This window comes from Stegodyphus dumicola, chromosome 11 (genome assembly GCF_044657685.1).
Source record: "Stegodyphus dumicola isolate Sdum_Otavi_A_Nest chromosome 11, ASM4465768v1".
Lineage (NCBI taxonomy): Eukaryota > Metazoa > Arthropoda > Arachnida > Araneae > Eresidae > Stegodyphus > Stegodyphus dumicola.
The window spans coordinates 163003869-163013399 of record NC_140778.1 but is presented as its reverse complement, the minus strand read 5'-3'; positions in this window follow the sequence as shown (position 1 = coordinate 163013399).

Below are 9531 nucleotides of genomic sequence, written 5' to 3'. Positions count from 1 at the left end.
TATAATGGCAGACTAGGGGAAAATGCTTACTGGGATGAATTTCGAATGGACAACTGGTTTATACTCACATAAGACACCTAACAAACAACACACATAAAATATAGATTTGAAAACACAGAAAAACTGCTTTTACGTACATAACATGTTGCTTTCTGCTCTGAATTCGTGTAATTAAACTTTTAAAAATTTTGTGTACTTCTGTAGTATTTCATATCATTAATAAGTTAGAAATATGAATTCGACACTTATTATTATCACTAACAATATACAGTCCCTATTACACAAACACCAACTGATTATTATGTCCTAAATATTTCACAGAATAAGGAAGAGGACTAATAGCATTATGATATCGAAGCTCCATTACTACAGAAATCCCTTCTGAATTTCCCTTGTTCATTCAGATACTTAAATAGTACTAAAAAGCAGATCTTAGAAAACAGCTACTAGTGCAAAACATAAACAACTGCCATTATATGAAGTGCATGCTGTTTTTTATTACAAATGGATTTGTGAATACCTTAGAAATTTTCTTATTCTTTTGCAGTATTTAAAGTACTTATTAAAATGTGAAACAAGTAAATTTCACAAATATTAATCCATAGATATACATAAAGCATATACAAGCATTTTGGACTGATATAATACAATGTAAACTTGATTCAGTATTTCTCAGAAGTTTTCATAATAGTACTATGTAGATTCTTTGTGCTGGACCTGCTCGTAATACTAGTAATGAACAATTAATCAGCAGTTCCTAATTGTATTCATGTAATATATTATGATTATTCAGGGTACAAGTTTCAAGTTACACTAAATGCATAAGTTTAATAAGTTTCTTTAATATACTTTCCCATAATTGTACAAAAAAATTAAACTTGACTCTGTGAGTTCAACCTCAGGTTTATAATGAAACAATTCTCATTATTTACCCTATGTGTAAACATCAAAGAGAAATGCACACTGTTCTAAGAGATAAAATTCACTAAAACTGTTCGAGACATACAGTGCTAAAGATGAATTCTATTTATTACATGCAAGGTATAATCAAATCAAGTTGGATATCGATATCATGTATTCACAACGACAAAAGCATATCCTGTGTGCAGCAGCGAAGAGCTGGTGAAATGAATTACCCAGTGAATCTGGCTCATAGTGACATTGCTACTACAAGAAATGCAAATTTTGAAACAGAAACAAATGTTATTATACACATTACATGCTTTATCTTGTATATGTATGCAAACAGTGGACAACACAGTCTACTTTTTCAGTATTTCATAGTGTTCTTTACTTCAAAATATGAATCAAAATTGTATTTTTTAAGACATGAAGCATATATGAACCTTTTTTTTTTTGTATACTGTAATATAAACTTGATTTGTAACAGCAGACTAGGGCAAATTACCTACTGAAATTCAGATAACACATCCAAAAAACAACATATTAAGATACAACAGATGTGTAAACAGAATAAAATGCTGTTACGTACATAATTACTATTAAGAATTATTGTATTTCAAACATTGTAAAAATTAGTATACTTCATTAGTATTTCATATGATTATTCAGTGTAAAATATGAATTTTATATCTATTATTCATAACTGTGCAATATATATCTATAAAGCTTATATGAACATTTTTGATTAATATAGTAGAATCTAAACTTGATTCACATTTACTTCAAATATCATTATAATACTGCAGCATAGATTTTGCTTTAAAGAGTATAGCTATGAAAACTGAATCAACAATTATTAAGATACATTCATATAATGTATTATGATTAACCATGACACATCATTAAAACAGAAGTACTGCTATTATATGCAATGCATGTTTTCTTTTTAATAAACATTTTAATTCTTTAATTTTTTTTTTTTATATAAGGAAATTCACATTTTTTATTCAGTGGACATGGCTAAAGCATTAAATGAAGATTTGTACCTTACAATAGAATGTTAACTTGTTTCGTACTTGCATTAGCAGATGTTATTGCATTACTACGGTGTAAATTCTGTGCAGTTTTAGATGCTGTGAAATGTGTTGGACTGAATGCTGAATCACTAATTCTTGTGATATTTTTGTGAATTACGGTGAAATGTTTTTTATACATACTGGCAATACATAATAAAATAATATCAGAAGATTCTTGACTTGTTACATGCATGTGAACGCAGTAGGTTAGTAATTATCAAGCATATTCATGTCACATATTCAAACATATTGCTAGCATTTCCCAATTCCTTTGTGCAACAGTTTTATAACAGCTGTATAGTGGTGACTTTATTATGATTATTCAATTTAATTATGACAAAGCACACAAGGGCTGTCTGCCTAAAGGGAGGGATGCCTTCGTGGAAAACTTTCTAAGGGAAACTCGCTCGTATACACGTAACACATGGGTAAAACCAAGAAAACGCCCATGCAGCCAGCGCGTTCGTGAGATTTCAACCTCGGAAAGAACTACCAGTGTTCAGCGTCTTTACCACTCGGTCGCTCGTGGCAACGACTTTATTATGAAAATGCACATAACGGCTAACTGGTAGATGGGATGAATTTCTAAGGGAAAGTGGCTCATATTGACATCACACATAGGAGGAAAGCAATATAAATCAACTGTGCATCCAGCATGAATAAGTTTATCTGCAGGTTCTAAAAGAAATTTAACTCACTTTGTTCAAAAAATGTGTATATGTGTCATAAGTCAGGAATTAGTATTTTTAATCACGTGCAAAAGAGATACATGTATGCCCATCTAGGAGATAAATTTCATAAGTAATTTCTAACAGATATAGTGCTAAAGATGACTTCTATTTGGTACATGTCAGTAAAAGTAAGTATTGGTATTTTCCTTTTAGACTTTTATTTTAATTACTAATTTCTTAAGGTACCACTTTATTGGTATTTCTTTTTGGACATTCTTCACTATGTATTTACTTTTGATTTTTAATTTTACACTTGCCTTCATGAAGGACGAAACACGAATTGAATGATTGTAGACGTAGGTTTGGAGGAAATTTCCACTTGATTAGTCAGTCTCCTGCCTGCTCAACAGTCATTCACTTATTAAAACGTAAGTCTCGGTCTATTATAGACATTCCTGTTTATAAGACACATTGGTTGTCGTTCATCTAAATGCTACCTGTGTCCAAGAGAATAACAGTGTTTTAACCTCCTTAGAAAATATAGCTTCATAAAAATACTAAAATTGCATTTCAAAGTTTCTTTTCCCTTTTCTGTGTGTGTATTTTTTTCCTAGAAGTCTAATGTGTAAGAAAGATTGGCTCATTCCATAAACATCAGATGTCTGAATGTGTAAGAATCAAAATTTTTATCAGTACTTTTCATGTATGAATTGTCATGTATTATCATTACTAGGATTAACATCATATAATATAGGTGATAGGAATACTATTTCAAAACAAGAAACAGATATTGTTATATGGATCCTATCTTATTCACGCTTATGAGGTAGCTTGTTTCTGAAAATTGTCTTTCAAAAGTAGAGAAATAGCAATTGAGATTATCTCCCACATTAAATATTGTACATCAGCAAAAGAAATTTCCATTAATATCCATTACTTGTAAATTTACAGAATTTAATTATAATTTTAATGAGCTGAAGACTATCTGATATTGTACAAGTTGGTCACCTTCATGAATTGGTTTATTTAAATATCCAAAATTGGCTATCAGACTAAGTGAAGAGATGTAGTTCTAAGTCACTTTCTAAGACTTTCAAACAACATATTTTTTGGTAGTTTTTTAACATGTGAGAAACTGCTCTGCAAGTTCAATTGAAAATACTGTTCGAGTTATTAACAGCAGTTATATATAAATGCATACATACCAAGGAATCAAGATATTGGAATATTCTTGCTTGATTATTCAAATATGGTTATCAATCCTTGCATATTTAACTGTCATATCTATTCTCTTGTATACCAAGATCAAATTCTTTGTTATAATGAAATCATGATATTTTCTTTAAATTGAAACTGATAGTATGTGCTTGTGAGATTTGCCTACAGTAGGAGCAAAGACATTAAAAAGAAAATAATTTACACTAACACTCTTAAGGGAGACAATTAAAGCAATCGTCATGAAATTCCTATCAAGACAAAATAAATAAGAATTTGTAATACAGAGTAAATTCATAATAAATGAGAAGTTTCATTTTTGTGATAAATACTTAACTTCCTGCAATCATAGATACATTAAATCCTTATTCCTCAACTATAAATCGCATTACAACAATGAATTTTTTATTCATAAACTGTCAATTCTGCTTCCAAAGTTGGTATTTCTGAAGGTTAGTTAAATATTTTCTGAAGCTGTATTGAAAAAAATTTTAATTATGAATAGAAACTGGATATTAGATGTGTTAGAGAACTGCAAGTGATCGAAAGGAAACACCACACTATTGATATTATATGTAAGCTTTTTTTTTTTTTTTTTCCAGTTTGCCTAAGAGTGAAATTGAATGAGAATTGAAGGTTTAAGAAGAAAAAAGAAAAGAAAATGCACTTACCTTTTAAATTGATTTCAAATTCCACACACCCTTAATTTGCACTGTTTGGAATTTGAAATCTCTACATTAAATGACCTACTAGGAAAAAGTAAAGTAAACAATGCAATACATAAATTTTGTAAGTAATACACTCATTTTCCTTCAATTTTATTAATAAAGAAAAAATTTCAAATGTGTGCAATTCATTTTTCATATGTAAGATGAAAATTTATTTAGTTCCTTATAATTCTGTTTTCGTTTCTCATGTTAGCTTACACACAAGATACCCCTTTGTTAACTGAAACACAATTAAATACTACGAAATTTAATTTGATTGACACTGAATATATCAGCTTTGTAGATACGTGTAAGAACGCAAGTAACAGACGAACTACAATCCTATTTATTTCAAATTGCTGTTTAAATTCCAACGGTCAGATTCACGTCATCGTTATGAACACACATAATGCTATTTCTTTCAAATTGCTGTTTGAATTCCAACGGTCACATTCATGTCACCGTTATCAACACGCATTCTGTAGAACTGTTTTTATGCTTTTGCATTTGCTTGAATATTTTGGACTGCTTGGAATGCATCTATTGAAATTAAAAATTTCTTTTTAAATTAATCTTACCACCAGTAATTGAAAATAATGAAAGCAGTAAGAAATTTAATTATGGGATAGGAGAATCGAACTTCAGCTAAGTTGAGGTAACTCATTCTTGTTACAGTTTTAACTATATGTTACATTTTGAGCAGTCTTCCAGGAAAAAAAAAAAAAATTGAAAAGATTAGAAAATATTAAGCATTGAAGGAAATTCAGCATTTTACTTTCATTTAAAAATGGGGATTAGCAATTATCTTAAATTTATTGTCAATTCGCGAACACGCAGACCTAACCGTAATCGTTTTGATTTAAACGTTAACGTTCACTGTCTGTCTGTCTATCTATCTGTCAGTGTGTGTCGGAAGGAACAATTTCGTTACTTAAATTGGAATGAATTACTTTAAATTTTCTCTTAACGGATATATAGGTTATTATTCATAATGCGTAACTGCTACAAGTTATAACACTCTCCAAACCTCATTACATGATGAATTAAGTAGCGAAACCTGAATAAAAAAAGAATATGTCAATTAAGTTTGCATGAAATAAAGATATATTTGAAAACTCTGTAATGTATTGCTGGTAAGCCAATTATACAGAATAGCTGAAATGAATATAAAGATATTTTATTGGGGATGGGGGGGACGAAGATTAAATAGTGTATAAAACTTATTGCTTCCGAAAATTGAAAAATTGCATATCATTCACTAGTTCACATGCTCATCCTACACAGGAACTTGTATTGAATATTTCATGTTTCCTTATGATTAAGGAGAATGAATGTCTGAATGTGTAAAAAGCTTATTTTGATCATTACTGGAAGTTACTCATTACTTCATCATTTCTGACTTATTATTAGAATAATAATGGAATTAATAATATACAATATAGGTGATACAAACACAGATTCTAAAAAGATAAATAAATCCCATGCTTGTTTTTGTATGCACACAGATCTTAAAAAATGTAATGTATATTTCTTTTTTTCCTAAAAATCATAACAGTTTTCAAGAGCATATCTATAGTAAATTTAAGTATTATCGATTTCAGGCGAGGTGTTATACAAAAGCAACAGAAAATTCAGATTATGCATTATTTGCTAACTCACAGTATGACATAAGAAATCTATTGAAGGTTTTACTCTGTTCTATGAACTGAAATATAACAAAAACATTAACTGACATATGACGCAATTGATCAAATTGTCAGAAATCATATCTTCATTCTCTGAGAAACAAAAGTAATACTCTATTTTCACATTTACTCATCAAAACAGTAAACATTTATCTGAATGCTGAATTTTAAAGCACATTGACTGTCCTTGCATTCATAAACCAACAATAAGACAGTTCAATGAATGTTAATTTTTTTTTTTAATTCTGAAAATGATTATAGTTTATAAGGTGTGGTGTGGTGTATTTAATTATGGCAAAGGACACTAGGGCTATCTGCCTTAGGGAAGGGATGCCTTTCGTGGAGGACTTTCTAAGGGAAACTGGCTCGTATACACGTTACACATGGCGAAAACCACGAAAACGCCCATGCAGCCAGCCCATACGCGGGATTCGAACAAAAGACCGAACTACCAGTTTTCAGCGTCTTTACCGCTCGGCCGCTGGTGGGCTATATAGTTTAAAATGAATTATTGATATGTGAGAAAATACTAAGAGTAGAAAACTGAAAAATACTGTTTATGTAATCTGGAAATTTCTTTCATACATAGAAATTTAGAATTACCTTTTTGTTTACTCAGATATGTTTAGCAATTTGGCACACATCACTGGAGAAGTATGACTGACTTGCCATTCCATATTTTTAGAAGCATATATTAACTTGCAAAATATTCCAGTTCAATATACATTGTCAAACGTCCACAGTCAGTTTTAACAGGAAGCATGAACATTTTCATATTTGTTCTTTTTTTTTAAATTCTAAATTGACGATGAATGATTGAAGTGTTTGTTTCTAATTTTTTAACAGATAAGAAACACAATTAGTTTGTACATGTATACATGGATCGATTTTCACCTAAAAAGTTAAAACATATGGACAAAAATGCAATTCCTTTTACTCTTGTAAAAAGTGGCAAATAATTTACAGTTTACGGAAAAATTCTCTTATTCTCATGTTGTTTTTTGTTTGGTTTTATTGAGATTATGGCAAAGCAAACTAGGGCTATCTGCCTAAAGAGAGGGATGCCTTCATGGAGGACTTTCTAAGGGAAACTGGCTTGTATATATGTAAGACAGGGAAAACCACGAAAATGCCCATGCAGCCAGCGAGTTTGCTGGATTCGAACTACCAGTGTTCAGCGACTTTAACGCTCAGCCGCTGGTGGCCAAATTACCATGTTGGAAAGTTTACGCATGGTAAATACTTACCTAAACTTGAATAAATGAAAAAAAAAAAGGATAAAGTTTCCAAGTCAGAAGTATAAACCCAAGTCAGTTGAAAATTCATGTATTTCAAAGTAAGTATTCATGTATTTCCTTTTTTATTGTACTCATCCAGAATAACTGACATTAGTAGTACGTAATTTTAAGGGAAGGAAAAAAAATTGAATACTGTCCTATATCAAACTCAATGTTTGCTAAAATTACATATGGTCTTATAAATAACATTGCTTACTTAATATGCATAATCTACACATGGACACACATAGGTTCCCTGCATAAGCATCAAATGTCTGAACATGAAAAAAACTTCTTTTAATTAGCTCATGAATGCTACTAAAATTGATAATAAACAATATAGGTTATATGAAAGCTGTTTCAAAACAGGTACTGTAATATTGTCATGTAGCTTTGTTTACAAAAAACCATACACAGCTTTCATGGTTAATGTTAAATCTACACACAAGAAATAAAAATCTCAGTAAATTCAAATTTGTCATAATTTGATAAACTGAAAGTATGATTTGAAAATTGTATTGAGCTGAAAAGTAATCTCATATTAAACCATACTTTCATCTTTTTGCATTGGATTATTCAAATATGCAAAAAGCAGGCAGATTCACTTTTTCCTTGTTTACCAGTACTGGCCTTTATGTGTCGTTTAAAAGAAAAATATTAACATGACAAATATTTCCCCATTGAGGCAGAAATTGAATCGACTTGCCATTCCATTTCGTAAACAACAGAAACCGTATTTTTAAAAGCATGAGAGATACTTACGTATTAACACGTCGTGAAATTTTCAAAGGCAATCATATATGGCAATTCAGCAAATAAGAAGTATTTTGAGAAGATATAAGAAGCTCATTTAAAATCTGTAACTGCACGTTTTGGAATTATTGGATTTATTTGAAGAGGCAATCTGTACGTGTCACTTTTTATGCATGAAGTTGTATTAGAATAAAAAAATTTTGTATTTCATTCCTTTACTATGAAAGTTTTTAGATCAAACTGTACAGTGTGATAATAGAATGCCTTTATGGATGATTTTCAACAGAAGATTGTCTCTTTATGATAGAATAATAAGAGAAACAGCCTTACTTTTTATTAGAAGAGAATATAAATTACAAAATTAAAATAATAATAATAAAAAAAAACATGTGCATTTAAAAATAACTGTTTTTCAATATTAAATGATGAGTGTATTTCTAGTCAGTCAGTCAGTCAGTCAGTAATTAGGTAAATAGTGCATATCACATTTTAGAAGAAATCTCAAAACATTGAAACTTAGATGACATTTATTTATGACTTTCTTTATGAAACCAAGACAGTACACAATTTTGATCTTAAAAACTTGCTATTATGTGTCAAGCTGTGATAAGCTTTTTCTTAAGCTGCATTACAAAAAGTTGAAGTGTGAAAAAAATCTGAACAATAAATGTTTTAAACAATTATGAGACCTATTTCTTCCTATAAACATACTAATACATTAACGAGATTAAATATTCTTTCATTTCATCTTATAATGATAAATATTGTTCGAATAAGATTTCATTTTCCTTTCTTAATGTGGGAAATTAAAAAAGGAAGTAGTAGAGGAAAGAAAGGCTTTAAAAAAAAAAAAAAATCCACTTACTTTTGATACTTGTTTCAATTAATTCTTTCAGTTAAAGCACTTTGAAATAATACAATGAACAATAGCTAACTTAAACATGTAATACATATTTTTCACATCAGATTTATTCAAAAACGAAACATTCACAATATATACAATTTATATTTATTTCTGTATTAGTAACGAAACTTTATACACTTTTTGAATTACAACAAATCTATCTACTGAAAAAATTAAGTACATTTCTGAGTCACATATACTCCCCATTTTCCAATGTAATAAAACAGATATCATAATCACAATAAGAAACCCCTCATAATGTCACATCACAATATGTTATGTTATCTTTACAACGTAGGAGACGAATCAGAAATATGCTAAGTAAGGTGTGTACGGTAAT